This window comes from Gymnodraco acuticeps, unplaced genomic scaffold, assembly GCF_902827175.1.
Source record: "Gymnodraco acuticeps unplaced genomic scaffold, fGymAcu1.1, whole genome shotgun sequence".
NCBI classification, from domain to species: Eukaryota; Metazoa; Chordata; class Actinopteri; order Perciformes; family Bathydraconidae; genus Gymnodraco; species Gymnodraco acuticeps.
Genome location: NW_022989840.1, coordinates 7,319 through 27,534, shown reverse-complemented (window position 1 = coordinate 27,534; position 20,216 = coordinate 7,319). Strand labels below are relative to the sequence as shown.

General features: G+C 41.8%; 1 pseudogene; it reads left to right on the top strand.

Annotated features, from left to right (window-relative positions):
- The first annotated feature begins 3,415 nt into the window (after positions 1 to 3,415).
- On the top strand, positions 3,416 to 19,829 carry LOC117559393 (annotated as a pseudogene).
- Positions 19,830 to 20,216: the final 387 nt, after the last annotated feature.

Sequence of the window (20,216 nt, the reverse complement as noted above, 5' to 3'; positions counted from 1 at the left end):
TCACGGCGTGGTCAGGCCCCATACACAAAAAGCAGAAGGGGTGTGGATCCACCCCCGCGATCAGGTTTGGCCATTTCGGACAGGTCCTGTGGTCAAGAACTGACTCCATTACTATTCTTCGTCTTTTTAAGCTCCGTGAAAACACTTCCGCCGCTGAAGAGAAAAGGATGATAGTCAGGAGGCGAGGCCTCCTTTTATACGGTGTGATGCGCGCGCATTCAGGTAGGCCCGCCCGAGGCCGGCTACATCTATAGAAGTCTCAGTGGGAGAATGCTCGCGGGGTAAGATAGTACCCATAGAGTCCAGTAGAGGGCGGAGCCTGTGCTAATATAACAAGGGTTACAATATGTAACCCAACGTTTCTGTGCGCTCGTGAAATGTCTGCTCTCAGATTTCTTCTGTGCGCGCTCGGAACTTTTGTGCAACAACCCTGTCAAAATCCCTCAACCAATAGGAGGCCAGGTGTCCTTGCTGGGAACCACTGCCCTAGAGGATGTGAGGTCATCACAAATAAAACAGGCTCACATGATACAAGTTTGCGCACTCATTATATACACTACACATTTTTCTTGGATTAGTTAACACCATAGTCCCTAATATATTTGTAGAAAGGCAGGGAATGGAATTAAATCGAGAACAATGTTTCATTGCGGAAGAACCCGGTTTTGTGTTCCCCCCCACTTCTCAAACCAAAGTTACACCCTTGGTTACAAGTAACAGTCCTGCAAACAAAATGTTACTCAAGTAAGAGTATTGGCCTTAAAGTATCAAAAGTACAAGTACTCATTATGCAGATTGGCCCATTTTAGAATAATACAATGTTTTGATGAGTATTGCTGCATTCAAGTGTTATCAAAGCTGGTAAAGGTTGAACAAATTGTAATTACTTTGTACGCTGCAGGGTAGATTGTGAATGTATCATTAATCTAAATATGCAGAGTAATCTAAGATAAATACATGTAGTGGAGTAGAAATGCAGTACACGATTTAAGTCCAGTAGAGGGCAGAGCCTGTGAGAGATATAACAGCCTGAGTGCGAGGAGAAGGTTTTAAGCTGGAACACAGGAAATCTGTAAGCAGCAATATATCTGAGTGCAAGCGTACAGTTAGAGCAGAAGCAGAGCAAATCTAAGCGCAAGCAGGCACTATTTGAGTGCGAGGACAGGGTTTGAGGGAAATAAATCAATAAAGTATGCTCTCAAATTTAAAGACCACACTCTTGAATAAAGATAGGGAATAACCCCCATACTCCGTGACGATGACCGCTTGCGGGGGGGACACAAACGGGATTTTGAAAAGTGGAGGGGACAAGTCCCCCCTCTCCCCAGTGGAAATTACGCCCATGCTTGTAACAGAGAGTAATCCGACACTGGTTCTTTTACTTTTAATTACAAGATGTGAGTACTTTTTCCACCTCTGGCTGGCCATATCTGCTAAGTTACTGAACAATGATAAAGTATTATTTGGTTATTCTACTAAATCAAGTGGTGACCATCAGTTTAAAGGAAACACTTTGTGCTGTTTTAGCCTTAAAGCCACATTTTTGTTTTTTTCCTAAATCAAGATACTAGCTCTTATTTCCACGGACACACTCTGCATATTGATCGAGTTCTGACCCTTGTTTCACAGCCTTCTTTGTTACCTGCTCTGTGCTCATCTTGACTCGCATGCCTTTCATAGTTTAGTATCAGTCATAAGACTTTTCCTCATCATGCAACTTTTGCTCAGGCTGAGATGGCATCAATATTCTCAGCATTACCACCCAAAACTCAATAAAATGTGTCCTTATTTATCATTGGCAGCAGTGCAGGCCCCTGTATGCCAACAAGCCTCAAACACAGCATATTCAGCAGTGTTGTTTAGGCGTGTCATTTCATGCAATTTACAATAATACAACATTTCAAACACCAATTTGCATATGTATTTTTCAGTGGTGAAAGAGGAACTCAATACCAGAATTACAACTAAAGGTCCAGTACAGATTCTAATCAAAATCTACTTAAAGTGCCACTGATTATGTTATATTTTAACTCATGCAGTGTAGTGTAAACAAATATTACGATATACTGCTAAATCCACTGACATACTTTAAAACACTGCTCTTTTTCGCATTTTTACCTAGGAAACATTTTTGAGGAAAAAACTGATTTTATTATATTAAAGACTTATTGAGATTTAAAAATCAATTTCAAAAGACTCCTCTCCAGTACAGTTAGCAGCACAAATGACAAGGTTGCAACCAAAAAGACAATATAAGAATTTAACATAAAATCAAAGAGAAAATTAAAGACCAACAAAAAATCTAAATACATTCAAAGCATGTTATTATTTTAGAATCACTTTTAAATGCATCCAAATAGACCAGGTTCAGAGGATTTTGCAACAGATTCTGAACTGCAGAAGCCGCATTCTTGGCTGGCATTTTTCCAGTTCGATAAGGACTTTATGGAAAGCTAGTACGAATAAGTCCTAGGAGCAAAACAACAACTGTCGTTTTTTATTGCAGGGTATAGTTCTAAAGGTAAACATCCTTAAGTACAAAATGCCATAAGTTAAGTCTGCCAGTATTCAAAGCTTCTGGCTCGATCTTTCTGGCTAAATTCACACACAAAATGCATGGCAGTAGTAGTTGGGAGAAAAAAGAATCCTCGACAACTGCAATATTAATGCTACTGTCAGAATGTAGAAGTTAACGAGGCTATCAATTTAGTAAGCTAGCTAGAGGGTAGATAATGCATGAAATGACAAAAGCAAAATGTATAAAATAAAAACGTTTTGAGACTAAAATTACAATATAAAACCCAAACTAGTTCTTTGATCGATGTCAGTTGCTGACATGCACCACTTAGCTTTCCTGTCAATCTGTTACTGTACTTTATAATAAATGGAAAACAGTCGAGATATGTTAACTTATTTCACACCAAAAAAAAAAATGTTCATAGCCTCTGCCATTTCTGACAGTATCAGCAAAACTCTACTTAGAGCTTGTGAATACTTCATTAAAATTGAATCTTAACCTGTTAAATATAGGTCTATCTGAAGGGAGCGTGCCACTTGGTGCTGATGGGGTAGGGTACAATGTTGCTGTGATGCTCTCTTAGTGCACTTTCATGTTGTGTTTGGTGAACACCTGCACAGCATGGGACTGTGTAGTGTTGTCTCGAATCGCTTATGGCTGCTATGCCTTAAGTAATGATAGACCCTCAGCTATCTTCATCTTTCGTGGTAGCAAATCATTACAGACTTCTCAATTTACCCAATAAAATGAACAGTGGCTGCTTTTATCACCAGTAGAGTGGAAAGTGTATCAAATATAGAAAAACAGTCACATGTATAACATTAATTTAAATAGTGCCGTGTTGACTTGAGCTGTCGCAATTGGGCCTGGAAACACCACTACTGTTACGTAGCCAAGATGGCGATCGTAGAGTGTGATTAGCGTTCCACAGTCAACTTTTTAACCGGAATGAGTGCACCTTTCGGGAACTCGTGGTGCATTTTTACCATCATTTTGCATGGGAACGCACTTAAACAGCTAAAATGGCACGTTTAATCACAGATGTACGACAATGAATACACAGCATAGGGTTTTTAAGTGTTCAGCTCCACTTCATGGCTTTAATTTATGTAACAGGTGATGTCAATAACGGCTAATTATTTCCTTCTGCTCAGCCTCAATGGGTATTAGAACAAATCCATGACTCCAATAGTTGATATAGGAGCATTTTTGCAATAACCAAACGCATAAGAATGAGTACTAAAAACCCTGCTTTCTGTTCTGATGTAAAGCACACCATGTCCTTTTTTTAACTAATATAATGTCCTCTTTCTGGCTGCAGTATTTTTGCAGTGACTGTGAGCTCCCAGGTGAGAGGAGGGCAACAGGAGACCCTGTGTGCTCACATCGACGGCCCAACGATGCCCGTCAAATTGACCATCACCCTCGAGATGGGCCCCGGCAAAACCACCATACTCGAGCAGGCTGTTGACAAGGACTTCTATCGCTGCTTAAACTTCCAGGTCTGAGTCAGCATGTGTACACCGCAATTTGCAAAGTGTCGTCTCAAATGTCAGTCAAAACAAATACAATGTATAACTGCTCTTAGTCATTTTCCAAAGTAGAGTATGGAAGATCGGGAGGGGAGGGAAGTTGTTGTTAGTGGTTAGATGCATTCATGAGCTTTCAAGGCACGTTCCTCTCGCCCCTAATCAGACAGCTGGCTCCATGACTGAGGCCTAGCACCCACATTTTGGAAGTAGTCCCTGTTATATAATCGCAGTTCCATTAGCAAGTAAAAACACATGACGACATTTCCTGATTAACCATGTCATGGTAGAGGTCTGTTCTTTTATTTCTCCAAACTGTTCTTGTATACAATTATAGGTACAATCTACATTGAAAATACCCCAGTGCTTACCTTACATGGTCCCCTGTTTTGCTTTTTGGAGTTTTCCCTTTCTTGTAGTATTAAATAGGTTTTTGTGCATGTAAATGGTCTGCAAAGGGTACAATCACAAAGTTCCCTCCAGAGGGAGTTTCTCTCCCACCCAGCGCTCCAACACAATACATTGTACATGATAGGCTAAGGGGAGGGACATTTTCGTCATCTCTAAAAGGTTGAACAATCACAACAGAGCTAGCCAGCTAACCAATCAGAGCAGACTGGGCTCTGGTTTCAGACGAAGGTTGAAAAGAGGTGCTGCAGCACAGGCACTATGGGGAAAAATAAAGGCCCTTTTTAAGCCCCGAGCCTGTTTTTCAGGTCTCCGGCTCGAAAATGACATTCCCAGAACAAATGACCATATCTTCCCTTCCAAAAGAGTTAAATTAATAATCCTTTTTCTCAAAGCAAGGTTACATCTGTGAGTTGGATGTAGAAGTGTCAGAATCAATATAGATGTTTTTATTTTAAAGTAAATTCAGATTGAACACAGTAAAACAATTTAAATTATTGTGTCCGTCCAAAAAAGAAAAATGACTTATAGTGAAAACCACCCTTGAATGATGGGATGGTAGACGAAAAGCTTTAGGAATCCAAACTACAACATATAATAAGTACCCTGTATCAAGATTGATGCAAAACAAGTGGAATTTGACCCTTTTAGAGAGATTTAGCAAAAAAAAACACTTCTGGGGTCATTTGGGTGGATTTTCCATATCTCTGGCCCCCCTTGGTCGATTTTGATGATTGACATCTCCTTTTAACCGCTAGAGCCAATGGAATTGAAGGGTACTCCCACATATACACACACATTACCAAATAAGGAGTGAGAGTGACGCATAGCCAAAACCGGAAGATGCGATAACTCTGGTGGCTACCATTAGCAGCTAACTTTTACACTCCGATTTTTACATAAAAATTGAATTATGGATTATAAATAATTTTTTCAAAGTGACGGACACATTCAATTAAGGATCAACCCTCATCCGCGTTTTTTCTCGTTTTAATGCCATTGAACATGACTTTTGATCAGAATAACAGCTAAGGTGAGACGATGTCCCGTTTTTCCTCCGTAATGCTACGTGTTGTGATGTCTGTGTTTGCTTCCCCTGTCGCGAGTTCTGATCGCTCAGTGATGATACTATACCTATATCATCTGCGGAGTCTCAGATTTAATCGGATATCTTGTATGTAAAGTTACGATAAGTAATAAGGGTATCTTTATCTTGAGTTCTGTGCCAAAGTGCGTTAGCATTTTTCCGCTCAGGGGTCATTTTTCCGCTCAGGGGTCATTTAGATGCTTCTTATGAGACTTGTGTTTTGTTTTGGTAAACATGGTTTGTATCGTCAGTTAGCTGAGATTCTTCCCGTTAATCTGGTATAACACAATAATAGGTTTTTAAATATTAAGATGCCCTGAGACAGTGTCGTGAAAAAAAAAGACCCGCCGAAGGGGTCTTTGGGGCTTAACAGGAGCATGTAAACATGTCACAGTAGAGGCACAAAATACAAATATGAACCTGAAAATCAAGTAACATGTCCTCAGCTTTAAAGCGAACAGATTATGCTCATTTTCAGTTTGCTCTGATTGGTAAACTGGCTGGCTTCATTGTGATAGGTCAACCGCTTACAGATTAGCGCTAGCAAATAGAAGCACACGTGTTACAAAGTGATGTCACTTTGTCGCAGAAGTAAATAAAGGAGTCCAAAGGAGGCATTTTAATGCACAAAAACGTATGCAACACACTACCGGAAAGACAAAACCCCAAAAAGCATAATATGGGCCATGTCACATACCCTCTCTGAAAGATGTATGTTTTTTTCTTGTACAGGTCCCCACAGTGCATCACAGAACTGTGGCATCCATTAATGTCACTATTACGGGTGAGGGTGTCTCGATGAGCAAGAAAACCAAAATCCTGATTGAGCGTCCTGCTTTCATCCACATCATCCAGACTGATAAACCCATCTACAAACCTGGACAGAAAGGTTAGTATCACATGTTGTGGTACTTCAGTTTTAGGGTTTCCTGCTGTGTGGTAAAATGACTGCTCTGCTGCAGTCGTACTGTTCATACTGCCCACATTCTCCCCTCTGCAATGCTTACCGATTCAGCTGCATTTGCACAATTTTGGATAAATTCAGCACACAGGTGGTTGAGTTCTTGGTGGTTTAATGCAAAAAATATCACAAACAAATCACCAATTAAACACAGTAAAACCTTGGTATATTTGCTATAGAAAGACGAGACAGGTGTCCTAATATGATACTACTATTATCTACCACAAAGCCAAAAACACTAAAATTAGGAGAAAAACACTGCACTTAAAAAAATTATGCAAATGACTGACTAAAGTACCCGCATAAACAAAACTCTACAAACTGAAAACGCTGCAAATAAAAAAACGCTGCAAGAAGCTCAAATGAAAACGAGGACACTAAAAAGTGATGCACAGCTGGAAGAAGAGTGCATAGAGGTTTCTCAATTCTTAAATGTCCCCTCCTCGACTCCCCTCCTCGATACTTAGTCCCGCCCACAGGAGATGCGAGCGGAGGACTGAGGAGGTGAACCGAGGAGAGAGGAGGGGAAGCAGCAGGCGGTTAGATACATGAGAACTCCTCTCCTCTGAGCGGTCATTTTAAAGAGACGTCCATTAATGATGACAGGAGGCACAGCAGCCCTCTGTCTAATGGACAGATGTGTTCATGAAGACTTATATATTTACTTTTCATTCATTCACAGTGCGGTATAATGAGACAATAACAGGCTACAGATGCGGACACACACACACATATATTTATATAAATATATACAATTTCAGAATCAAACAAGAATGAGAGCACTCTCATAATAACGTTACACAATCAGAGACTGGATATACCCCCCACCCCCTCTGGTCGCTGAAATGGGGAATTGAAATGACGGGCCAAAAGTTGTATTTACAAGTATTAAAAGTAAGCAGAGGACACCAAACCAACTGAGACCCGTCTGTCCGCCGCATCTACGCACTGTACAACACACACACCTACACACTGTACCACACACACACCTACACACTGTACAACACACACCTACAGCTCCTAAAGCATAATCAGGCTACAGCCGTTGTGTATTTTATTATGTGAAGCACTAAATGGTCTTAGAAAAATATCGACTCTTTGTTTGTAGATATCTACTAAACTAAAGCAAATAAAGAGAGTATAGGCCTGTTATACTGAGTGATATATATTATACACACTGCTCTGCTTTCTGCACGGACCTCACAGCTGTTCTCTCTGGAAACATTGCAACGAGATTAAAGCAGCTCTTGTTGACGTTAGTCTATTCCATAATTAAGTGTCATCATCAGTATATTTGAAATGACTAGGTTGGATACGTTCCCTATTGCTTTCAGCAGATTTGCAATAATATTGGAAGGAATCGTGCGATCACATTGTTGGAATAATCCAATAAAAAGGACATTTTAGGAAAGTTTCCAACAACAGTTACAGTTGTCTAAAATTATTCCCGAATGCCCTCCAGAGTGCATTCATTTTAGTGTCCCTGTTGTGTTTTGAGCAACTTAAAGCGTTTTTACTTGCAGCGTTTTATTTTTGCAGCATTTTGTGTTTGCAGGGTTTCATTTATGGTGCGCCTTCAGTAAACGATGTACATGTTTCGTGAAGTTGGTGAAGATGTTTCCTCATTTGGATGTGTTTGGGCACATTTTAGTTTTTATATTTGAAAAGTGCAGCGGAAAATGTGCAGAAAGTGTTTAGCTGGTTTTGAAGAGCGTTGGCACATGCTGGTATGAATAATATACATATGTAATCAAAAGTGCTTCGGTAGTAAAAGGCATTTCACGCAATCGGGTTGAATTAAAACACCTAAAGAAACGTTTCTATGGTGACCTCCCCTGCTATCTTCATTCAGTTTTCATCTGATTGGTTGTGTGTTGAAAGGTCAGTGGTAAAGAAGGTCTTTGTCATCTTTACCATAAAATCCTCTATGATTAGACCCTACCCATGGCTTTTGGCTCCAGGAGCTTTAATAAAATGACTAGTTCAGTGATGTCATCAGGGTTATTTTGTCTTGTGTTTGGGGATTTTTCATGAAAAGCCAATATTACATATAGGGGTTTTCCAGGCACCAGGGGTATCACTAAAGACATTCTATAGAGTAGCATTAAACAATATACAGTATCCAGTGTTTTGGACCTTTTGTCCCTTACTACTTCAGAGATTCTGCTGATCTAATTTAGATTTTATTTTTTAAATAATTCCCCTAACTTGACAAAGAGGCAGATATTAATTGTTGCAGTGCCTTTTTTAAACATTGTTTCTCATAAACCCTAGACTGTGGCTGACTAGCACTTCACCGTCTACAGTGCAACGCAATAGGAAAACTTCAGAAATATGCTTTTTAAAATAGCTTCACACAGTCCACTATCACTAGAAACTTAGCAAACTTTATCTAATTTAGGCCTTTAAGAATAGTGCCTTTGTACCATGCAAGTTATCCAACAATGTCCCTCTTCCGACTGGCTACTGTAGGGTTTTATTTAATTGATTCTCTGTTTCCCTTACCGATGTTATGTATTGCTGTTTGTGTTTTATTATTGCTGTTTGTGAGAAAACATTAATGCTATTTTTATTTATTTTTTCCTGCTTTTTATTAACAGTCCAATTCCGAATCGTCTCGATGGATTCCAATTTCATTCCTGTAGCCCGACTGGTATGTATATTTATATTGTTAATTGCAATCATTTTCACCAGGATAATTGTGCCATGAATTCATCCCATGCCTAGCCAACTTTAATAATATGTGTAATACTGTCTGACCTACTATACAAGTCTCTAAACTAAAACATATTAAACATATTGAATATTTGTAAATATATAAAATGACGGAACAAAATGTCCAAATCAAATGTTAAAAATCAGAAATGTATTTATTTTGTATTATTATACTGACGAGTGCCCCTGCTGAAATGTATAATCTTATAATCTTTATTTTTTAACTGTATGAAACTGCATCCAAAACTATAACTGTTTTAATTAAGTGAATGAAAATGTCTTTTTTTAAATGTTGATATTCTGTATTTTGCACTTTGGTGTCTGTTCAACCAGGTACATCTTGCCAATCACCCAGTACTCCTCCTGTTTGTGGATTGTTAATTTTTGCTATTGAAAAAGCTAATGATTTATATTCTGTGAATTTGCTTTACACAGGGATGCAAACTCATCAGGTATGAAAAAGGTGACAAGGATCCGAGCCCCCCAACCCCACGGAATATCGGCTTTAAAATGAGGAATAACAGGATGTTAGCAGTCAGAACAACTAAAGCAGCAGTTAGTAATAACAGAAACGCCAAAGAGTCACATCTAATAGAAATATATAAAAGCATTTATTTTAATTGCAGCAGTCAGTTTATAATTTTGGCAGCACTGTTGAGCATTTTGAAAATGTATTTTCATGCCTCTGTGCAAGGCTTAGTCTTTCTATCTTTATAGCCACTGGTGTAACTAAGTTCATAAACTCAAGTACTATACTTGGGTACAATGTTGAGCTACTTGTACTTTACTTAATTATTTCAATGTTTTGCTACTTTGTACTTCTTCTCCTCTACAGTTCAGAGGTACATGGTGTACTTTTCCTCCACTGCATGTATTTAATACCTTTAGTTACTTCACAGATGTGGATGAATGATGTGAAATATAATCAAGTGTTGAATCAAACTTTAGTTCCACCTGGAGTAAATTCACAAGCTACCCTGCAGTATACAAAGTCATTCAAACTAGCTGCACCTTTACCAGCTTTGAGAACACTTTCATGATCAATCTTTATAAAACATATCATATATGTTATTCTGAAATGGACCAATCTGCACAACGACTACTTTTACTGTCGCTACTTTAACTATATTCTGATGATAATACTTTTCTACTTTCACTTGAGGAACATTTTGAATGCAGGACTTTTACTGTAACAGAGTATTCCTACACTCTGGTGCTTCTACTTTTACTCCAGTACAAGATCTGAGTACTTCTACTTTTACTCAAGTACAAGATCTGAGTACTACTACTCTTACTCAAGAACAAGATCTGAGTACTTCCATTTTTACTCAAGTACAATACCTGAGTACTTCTACTATCACTCAAGTACAAGATCGGAGTACTTCTACTTTTACTCTAGTAGCCTAAAAGATCTGAGTACTTCTACTTTTACTCAAGTACAAGATCTGAGTACTTCTACTTTTACTCTAGTACAATATCTGAGTACTTCTACTTTTACTCTAGTACAAGATCTGAGTGCTTCTACTTTTACTCAAGTACAAGATCTATACTTATACCACCTCTGTTTATAGCCTATGAAAAAAACTATTAGAAAACGAAGGCTAAAGCTAACGTTAGCAGATAGTGACAATGCATGCTAGTTAGCCAGCTCAACGATAATATTGCGACAGAAACACTTTTCAGTGCACATCACGCTCTGCCGCTCCGACAGGGAGTCCTGCTCTGAACACCTGAACGGCCCGTTCTAACAGCAGTTCACCAGCGGTCCAGTCTGTGCCACAGTGACTCCGGACCACAGTTAATATTAACGAACGCACCCGTAGGTAATGTAGCTGCTGAAGCTAGACCATCATCGCGGCCGCAGATTACTCCGGGTCCCAGACCCCCTCCATACCCCAAAAATATTTTTATTGCAGATCTACCTGAATCACACACACGACCTATTTTGGATTCAAAACGGCGAATTTCGCCGAAAGGTGACAAGTTTGCATCCCTGTTTACAGTTGTATTCTTCTTGCATATAAAGTACAAATTCTACATGCAACTGAAAATGTTATTTTCTTTTTCAGTACAAAGTGGTGGAGCTCCAGGTAAGAATGACACAAAGTTATAGTATGAGAAGCTGTCTCTAATGCTTGCTGTATAAGACCCTTATACACATTGTGTGCTAATTATATAATGCTATACTAATAGAATACATAAATGCAGTGTTTTATTTTGAGAACATTTTAAAGGCCCTATTGGCAGGATTTAAAAATTGTTTCTGGCTTTTCATTTGATTGTAGTGCCAAAAATACAATCCTATCAACAAACATTGACATGAACTTACAGTACACTAACTTTCACAAGTATTATAATGTCTGCCATCTGAATAATTAAAAATATGTAACTATTACAGGAACAAATCCATAAGGTTTGTGTTGCCTTATTATGAAGGATAGAAAAACATCCTTGTGAGCGTAGATACCATGAGACACCATCAGTTCATAGTTCATTTGTGGGTCTAAACTCATCCTCAAATGTGCCTCTGCCTTCATGTAGGATCCCAATTAAATTCGCATTGCTCAGTGGTTGGATAGGAACCTTGTTAGCGGTATCCTTGATATTTCCCACCCCATGATTCCTGAGGCGGTTCAGGGAAGCTACGTGATCACTGCCACAACGGACCAAGGAGAGCAAATATCCCACAGCTTCGACATCAAGGAATACGGTCTGCTGCAGTTATTTGCTGAATATTACCAAAACGATTGATATGTTTGATCTACACTGTATGTTCCTTTTCAGCAGTTACATTTTGAAATAATTTTCCTCGCCTTCAGTTTTGCCAAAATATGAGGTAAAGGTTGAACTACCCAATGTAATTTCCATCCTGGACAAGGAGGCAACACTAAAGATTTGTGGAAAGTGAGTGTCTCACATCAAGGACCTGACAGTGGTTAGCAATGGCAATGAAGTTTAGCACAGTGGCTATTTTATTAAAAATATATGTAATTCTCCTCAATTTTGGTATAACGAAAAGGAAAACTCTACTGGTACTGCTGCATTTTTTTGCAAGAGTATAAAACTGTTTTAGGCAATGGTGTCTGAGTGTGCGTTTCACACAGAAAACCGTTCTCTGGTATCTGAAGGCCAACACCCCAATAGTCCAAAACATGTCCCACTGGACCGAAAGCTCATTCGTCCTATGGCCCATTGCTTCACAAATACACATTCTTAACGAACAAACAGCAGCGTATAGCTATTACAACCACATAGCAACAAACCTTAATTATTGTAAAGTTCTTTGGGGATTTTTGGGCTTTTTTCAATGTTTGTCCAAATATGAGAGGCTTGAGGGCAAGATAGACGCATAGACAACTCTTTCCTATTTGTTTGTATTTATTTCTCTTTTCAACAGTTGACTTATGTAGATATCTATAGTAATGGTCCAGGTAGAAAACCTTAAAAACAATAGAAAAACACAAATGTAACATGTTAGATAATAGAGAATGCCATACAAACAAACTGAGCATAAACAATTCAGCCATCTGAATCTAATTCGATTTTTAATTTTGTCTTAACAATAAAAGTGTTTCCTACTATAGCAAAGGCATGACCTGCATTACACTGCCTCCGATTGGCTAGTACATGTTGAGTTGGCTAAAATTAGGAATGTCGTTTGAGATTTATTATAGGTCGGTTACAAATCTCTGAAGAACCAGCACCTTACCGTGGTAGAGAGGTTTGTGTGCCCTGATGAACCTGGGGGCTGTGTTGTCTGGAACCTTGTGTTCCTGGTAGGGTCTCCCATGGCAAATTGGTCTCAGGCAAGGGGCCAGACTAAGATTGGTTCAAAAGACCTCATGAAAGAAAAACTAAGAAGTGAGGATACCCGGCCCGGAGGAAGCCCGGGGTCCCCTTCTGGAGCCAGGCCCAGAAGGAGGACTCGTCGGCGAGCGTCTGGTGGCCGGGCTTGCCACGGAGCCCGGCCGGGCCCAGCCCGAAAAGGCAACGTGGGCAACACCTCCGCTTCTCCGTCCCGCGGGCCCACCACCTACGGGAAACATCGATGGGGTCGGGTGGCAGTGAAAGCGGAGGGTCTCGACGGACCAGACCCGGGCGACAGAAGCTGGCTTTGGGGACGTGGAACGTCACCTCTCTGGGGGGGAAGGAGCCGGAGCTTGTGCGGGAGGTGGAGCGTTACCAGTTGGATCTGGTTGGGCTCACCTCTACGCACAGCGTCGGCTCTGGAACCTTACTTCTGGATAGGGGTTGGACTCTATTCTTCTCCGGAGTTGCTCAAGGTGTGAGGCGCCGGGCGGGTGTGGGGATACTCACAAGTCCCCGGTTAGGTGCTTCGTTGTTGGAGTTTACCCCAGTGGACGAGAGGGTCGCCTCCCTACGCCTGCGGGTTATGGGGGGGAAAACTCTGACTGTTGTGTGTGCTTATGCACCCAACAGCAGTTCAGAGTATACGGCCTTCTTGGAGACCCTGGAAAGAGTCCTGTATGGGGCTCCTGAAGGGGACTCTTTAATCTTGCTGGGAGACTTCAACGCACATGTGGGCAATGATGGAGACACTTGGAGGGGCGTGATTGGGAGGAACGGCCCCCCTGATCTGAACCGGAGTGGTGGTTTGTTACTGGACTTCTGTGCTAGTCATGGATTGGCCATAACAAACACCATGTTCGAACATAAGGATGCTCATAAGTGTACGTGGTACCAGAGCACCCTAGGCAGAAGGTCCATGATCGATTTCGTTATCGTATCATCGGACCTGAGGCCGTATGTTTTGGACACTCGGGTAAAGAGAGGGGCGGAGTTGTCAACTGATCACCATCTGGTGGTGAGTTGGGTCGAGTGGCGGGGGAAGCCTCTGGATAGACCTGGTAAGCCCAAACGTGTAGTTCGGGTGAACTGGGAACGTCTGGAGGAGGCCCAAGTTCAGGAGGCCTTCAACTCACACCTCCGGCGGAGCTTTTCGGGTATTCCTGTGGAGGTTGGGGACATTGAACCAGAGTGGTCGGTGTTCAAAGCCTCTATTGCCGAAGCCGCGGCGGGGAGCTGTGGTCTCAAGGTCCTAGGTGCCTCAAGGGGCGGTAACCCTCGAACCTCCTGGTGGACACCGGTGGTCAGGGAAGCCGTCCGACTGAAGAAGGAGGCCTTCAGGGATTTGTTATCCCGGGGGACTCCCGAGGCAGTTGCAAGGTACCGACAGGCCCGAAGGGCAGCAGCCTCATCCGTGGCCGAGGCAAAGCAGCGGGTGTGGGAGAAGTTCGGAGAAGACATGGAGAAGGACTTTCGGGCGGCACCAAAGTTGTTCTGGAAAACTGTCCGACACCTCAGGAGGGGGAAGCAGGGAACCATCCAAGCTGTGTACAGTAAGGATGGGACGTTGTTGACCTCAACTGATGGAGTGTTAGGGCGTTGGAAGGAACACTTTGAGGAACTCCTGAACCCGACAACTCCGCCCTCTATGTTAGAGGCAGAGCTGGAGTATGACGGGGGATCAACACCAATCTCCCGGGGGGAGGTCACTGAGGTCGTCAAACAACTCCACAGTGGCAAAGCCCCGGGGGTGGATGAGATCCGCCCGGAAATGCTGAAGGCTCTGGGTGTTGAGGGACTGTCATGGTTGACACGTCTCATCAACGTTGCGTGGAAGTCGGAAACAGTGCCGAAGGAGTGGCAGACCGGGGTGGTGGTCCCCCTTTTTAAAAAGGGGGATCAGAGGGTGTGTGCCAATTACAGAGGCATCACACTACTCAGCCTCCCCGGGAAAGTTTACTCTAAGGTACTCGAAAGGAGGGTCAGGCCGATTGTCGAACCTCAGATTGAGGAGGAACAATGCGGATTCCGTCCTGGTCGTGGAACGACGGATCAGCTTTTTACTCTCACAAGGATCCTGGAGGGGGCCTGGGAATACGCTTATCCGGTCTACATGTCTTTTGTAGACTTGGAGAAGGCGTATGACCGAGTTCCCAGGGAGTTACTGTGGGAGGTGCTGCGGGAGTATGGGGTGAGGGGGTCTCTACTCAGGGCCATCCAATCTCTGTACTCCCAAAGCGAGAGCTGTGTCCGGGTCCTCGGCAGTAAGTCGGACCCATTTCCGGTGAGGGTTGGCCTCCGCCAGGGCTGCGCTTTGTCACCAATCCTGTTTGTAATATACATGGATCGGATTTCGAGGCGTAGTCATGGGGGAGGGGGTCTGCAGTTCGGTGGACTAAGGATTGCACCACTGCTTTTTGCAGATGATGTGGTTCTAATGGCTTCATCGGTCTGCGACCTTCAGCACTCACTGGATCGGTTCGCAACCGAGTGTGAAGCGGCTGGGATGAGGATCAGCACCTCCAAATCTGAGGCCATGGTTCTCAGCAGGAAACCGATGGACTGTCCACTTCAAGTAGGGAATGAGTCCTTACCCCAAGTGAAGGAGTTCAAGTATCTCGGGGTCTTGTTCTCGAGTGAGGGAACAATGGAGCGTGAGATGGGCCGGAGAATCGGAGCAGCGGGAGCGGTACTGCAGTCGCTTTACCGCACCGTTGTGACGAAAAGGGAGCTGAGCCAGAAGGCAAAGCTCTCTGTCTACCGGGCCATTTTCGTTCCTACCCTCACCTATGGTCATGAAGGATGGGTCATGACCGAAAGAACGAGATCGCGGATACAAGCGGCCGAGATGGGTTTTCTCCGCAGGGTGGCTGGTGTCTCCCTTAGGGATAAGGTGAGAAGTTCGGTCATCAGGGAGGGACTCGGAGTTGAGCCGCTCCTCCTTCGCGTCGAAAGGAGCCAGTTGAGGTGGTTCGGGCACCTAGTTAGGATGCCACCTGGGCGCCTCCCTAGGGAGGTGTTCCAGGCACGTCCAGCTGGGAAGAGACCAAGGGGTAGACCTAGGACCAGGTGGAGGGATTATATCTCTTCGCTGGCCTGGGAGCGCCTTGGGATCCCCCAGTCAGAGCTGGTTGATGTCGCCAGGGAAAATAAAGTTTGGGGCTCTCTGCTGGAACTGCTACCCCCGCGACCCGACCACGGATAAGCGGAAGAAGATGGATGGATGGATGGTTACAAATATCACGGTTGGGGTGAAAATATTAAGGTGAGTCAATCGGAGACTGAGTAGGGACTTTCATGTCTTAATCATGGATGGAAGGAAAATAAAAGCGTAGGTATTTTTGGAGCAATGGTCGTTTTTCTTTGGTAAATAAATGAGCAGTTTGTGTACTGTAGTGTTAAGTGCGATTCTTAAGAAATAAGAGCTTTCAGACCTTAATGAACATTAACGTATTGTACTGCAATAAATACACATTTTAAATATCCATTCCTGAAGAGCATTCCTCAATCTGTGTGCTCTCTCCTGCAGATACACCTATGGGAAACCAGTTGTCGGTTCAGTCAAGGCAGTTTTTTGCAAAATTGCTACCCAAAGGTTCTGGTTTTCAAGGAACCAGGAAAAAGATATCTGCAAAACGTATGAACTGACGGTGAGTACCCCAGATTAATAAAAGACATGCTGTTATTTCTCTCTTTAAATTCTATTTTTGGTTTGAAATGGACTTGTGCTATTATCTTCCAGACTGACAAAGCTGGCTGTGCTTCACAAACTGTGAACCTGGCAGTGTTTCAACTCAACATGGAGCATGAACGATGTCAGTTTTGAGTTGAATGCAGAATTGGAGGAGTACGGCACAGGTAGCTTGGCTGTTTACATAGGAGCATTGACTGTTCATTGAGTAATCACCATTGTTTCCTGATGAGCTGTGATCTGTATGTTTTCTACCATTTAGGAGTCATTCTTACAGGCACTGGGCGCACCAGCTTCAGCACTATTGTCAGAACTGTCACCTTCGAGGACGTACCTGAAGCATACATGCCTGGCATCTTGTTCGAGGGAAAGGTATTTAGTGAGAGAGAGAGAGACCACTGGGAGCTACCATATAGATGCCGTTACCACACCACATGATACATATTTATTCATATCCATGCTAGACTAGTGGATAGTTAGCGATACTACAGTTTGGGAAATTATCCACAAACAGTTAGGAGGGTATCTTTGAAAAAATGCATTGCGTTACATTGACCTGTAAAGAAAAAGAATGTAATTAGTAACCTAATCTGAGTATCTAAATATAAAGGAAATGTAACCAGATTTGTTACTTTTGGATAACCTCAATTTCAAATAAATAAAAGAGATACAAAATATCAATAAGATGTTTTTTATTTTAATGTAACCTTAGAAAAGAGAAGAACAAGATATTTAAAAATGTGTCCAATTGTACAATTTTAGTGTTACAGTACTTGAAAGTGTCACTTTGTCTGCTTTCTCACTTATTTACAGGTCAAAGTGATCGGTCCAGACAACAAAGCTGTCACCAATGAGGCCGTGTATGTGTCTGCTGGCAACTCTCAAGCAGTCAAGCTGACTACAGGCACGAATGGCAAGGCTTCGTTTTCTTTTGACACCGCCCTCTGGAAGGACAATGTGAATCTACAGGTTGGTTACTGCAGCATAATGAATTCAGTTGAAGAGCTTCCTATTTATAACCAATTCTCTATTGATCAATTATATAATCCATATCTAGTTAAAGAAACTTTCCACCCTTTTGATCATGTTGGAGGTGAACAAGATTATTTTTTAATTAATCCCATTTTGAGATCATTAAGGTTCATTATGTAATAGTTAAAGGTATATAGAGTGCAGGGATAAGGCCTACAATCTGGAAAATACTTGGTAATTTACCCCTTCCGGTTACATTGTCTCAACGTTTTTTCCAATGTGTTTGTGGTTAGCAGCCTGAAAAAAAGTCTGTGGCTTACACACATTTACGAGATTGTCATATTTGGTTCTACGATATAAAATGTGTCAGTAATGTCCAAAGCTTCTATGAGTCAGAAAAATGGCGGTTGCTTCCATCATGTACTTTTGTTTATAGCTTTTTACTTCGGATTATTGTGTTTACTCTTCAAAAATCATAAAGTGGTGTTAATATGTGGAGATTATCCTGCGTAAAAAAAACTTGTGTTGGCCACAAAGCTTATTTTCTGCATTAGACAGAAATCTAATAAGGGAAATCCTGTTGCTTTTTGACGAGAGAACCCTTGAGATGCTAGACTTCAAAAATACGTCAATACTGCACCTTTTTGTGAAGTGAAGGCGGTTGTTTTAAAACCTGAGATGTGATTGTTTGGTCTACAGGCGCGATCCAGAAAGACGGAAGTGAATGAGCTGTATGTGCCAGACGTGCGCAGACCAGAGTACAGGACTGCATACCACAACGTCATAGCATTTTACTCCAAGAGCAGTAGTTTCCTGAAACTCATGCAGGTGAACGGGGAGCTGGCTTGTGACAAAGACGCAACGGTGCGTGCTCAGTACATCATCGAGGGGACGGAGCTGAAGAACGGCCAGGAGATCCTCCAAATATTTTACCTGGTAAGACTCGTGTAATAAGTTATGAGGTACTGTCAGTATTAGCTCATTGTAATTACCAGTTTTGCAAAGATCATCCACATGTTGCTAGCTTTTTGCTTGTAGCTGAAGCACACTTAAAGTTAGTTGCAAAATGTCATGGGTTTGTTTGCGCTGTTGTCTAGTTGGACAGTCTTTTGTTTTTCTAATCTAATATCTGACTGAACTTGAAAGACTGTAGGATGCATTGCAAAACTATATCTAATGTAATTATTTAATTGATCTGCCTGCGTCATGTTTCTTCGTAGGTAATGTCCAGGGGTGGAATTGTTCAGCATGGCAGTCTCCCAGTTGCTGTTCAACCGGAAATTGGTAATAACAACTGCTACTTAAACTAAGATGGGCATCAAAATTGATTAGTCTGGTCATGATTGTATTTCTATTATTGTCAGCAGATCACAAGGTAGCCACGCCCAAATGCACAACCTACTTCATTGTCTATTTGACTCTAAATGGGATCATAAATCATAATGTACAAAATTAACATCATGATGTATTAAAGATAATTAAAACTACTCAATGAAACCATAAACTCATAAAGAATATATTTACCAAATGATTATATCAGAGACTTTTTTTCATAGACTTCTATGCATTTAGAGTTTTTGCAACCAGTGGAGTCTCCACCTGCTGGGCATTTATAAAAAGAAATATGTATGTGCCTATTGGTACCTACATTAGCATCAGGCTACTTTCGCAGGTTATTATATTATGTTAGTTGAATGAGAAGAGTACATTATTTGTGTTTACTTATTGTGATAATTTCATATGTAATTTCCTTTTCTCTCTGTGTGTCATGGTTCAGTCAACAAAGGAGAGTTGTCTGTGCCACTACGTCAGGTTACAAACCTGGCACCTTTTGCCCAGGTGGTCGTTATACTGTGATGCCCAAAGGGGAGCTTGTGGCCGATAGCATGGACTTCCCAATCAGTCTCTGCCTCAATAACAAGGTATTCAACTTCATGGTTTTAAGTCTTTACCATACTGTACAGTAGGTCTTTACTTCTTTTGGGCTGTCAAACTAATGCTTCCCCACCTTGGTGTCTTCTCTGCAGGTGTCTCTGAGGTTCTCCTCTCTCCAGGAGCTTCAATCAGAGAAGACCACGCTCACCCTGCAGGCTCACCCAGGCTCCATGTGCTCCGTCAGAGCCATCGACCAGAACTGTTGACTCGGTATGAAACCATATCATAACTTTACGCACATCTGAGCATGATGTTTTTAATGCTTAAAACAAGGCATGGATTTAAAAGGAGCTAGAAGTTAAAATAGTATAGATATAAAACAAGGATTCTCATTACGCAACATACGGTTGCACAACCAAATGTCGTTGTAGCCTAGTCCATTATGCTAGACATGGAAACCCGATGGAACAGAGAGAAAGAAAACTTTACAAATCGACCTAGTTAACATTTATTTTGCTTCCTCTTAATACTGGAGTCAAGTGCAATAGCATTATATTGGATGATAGTATGATATTAGATGATACTACAGTATAGCCCCTGAAATATCTTTTTAATTGATCAGTAATGATTGTCCTTGATCTGACTGTAAATCA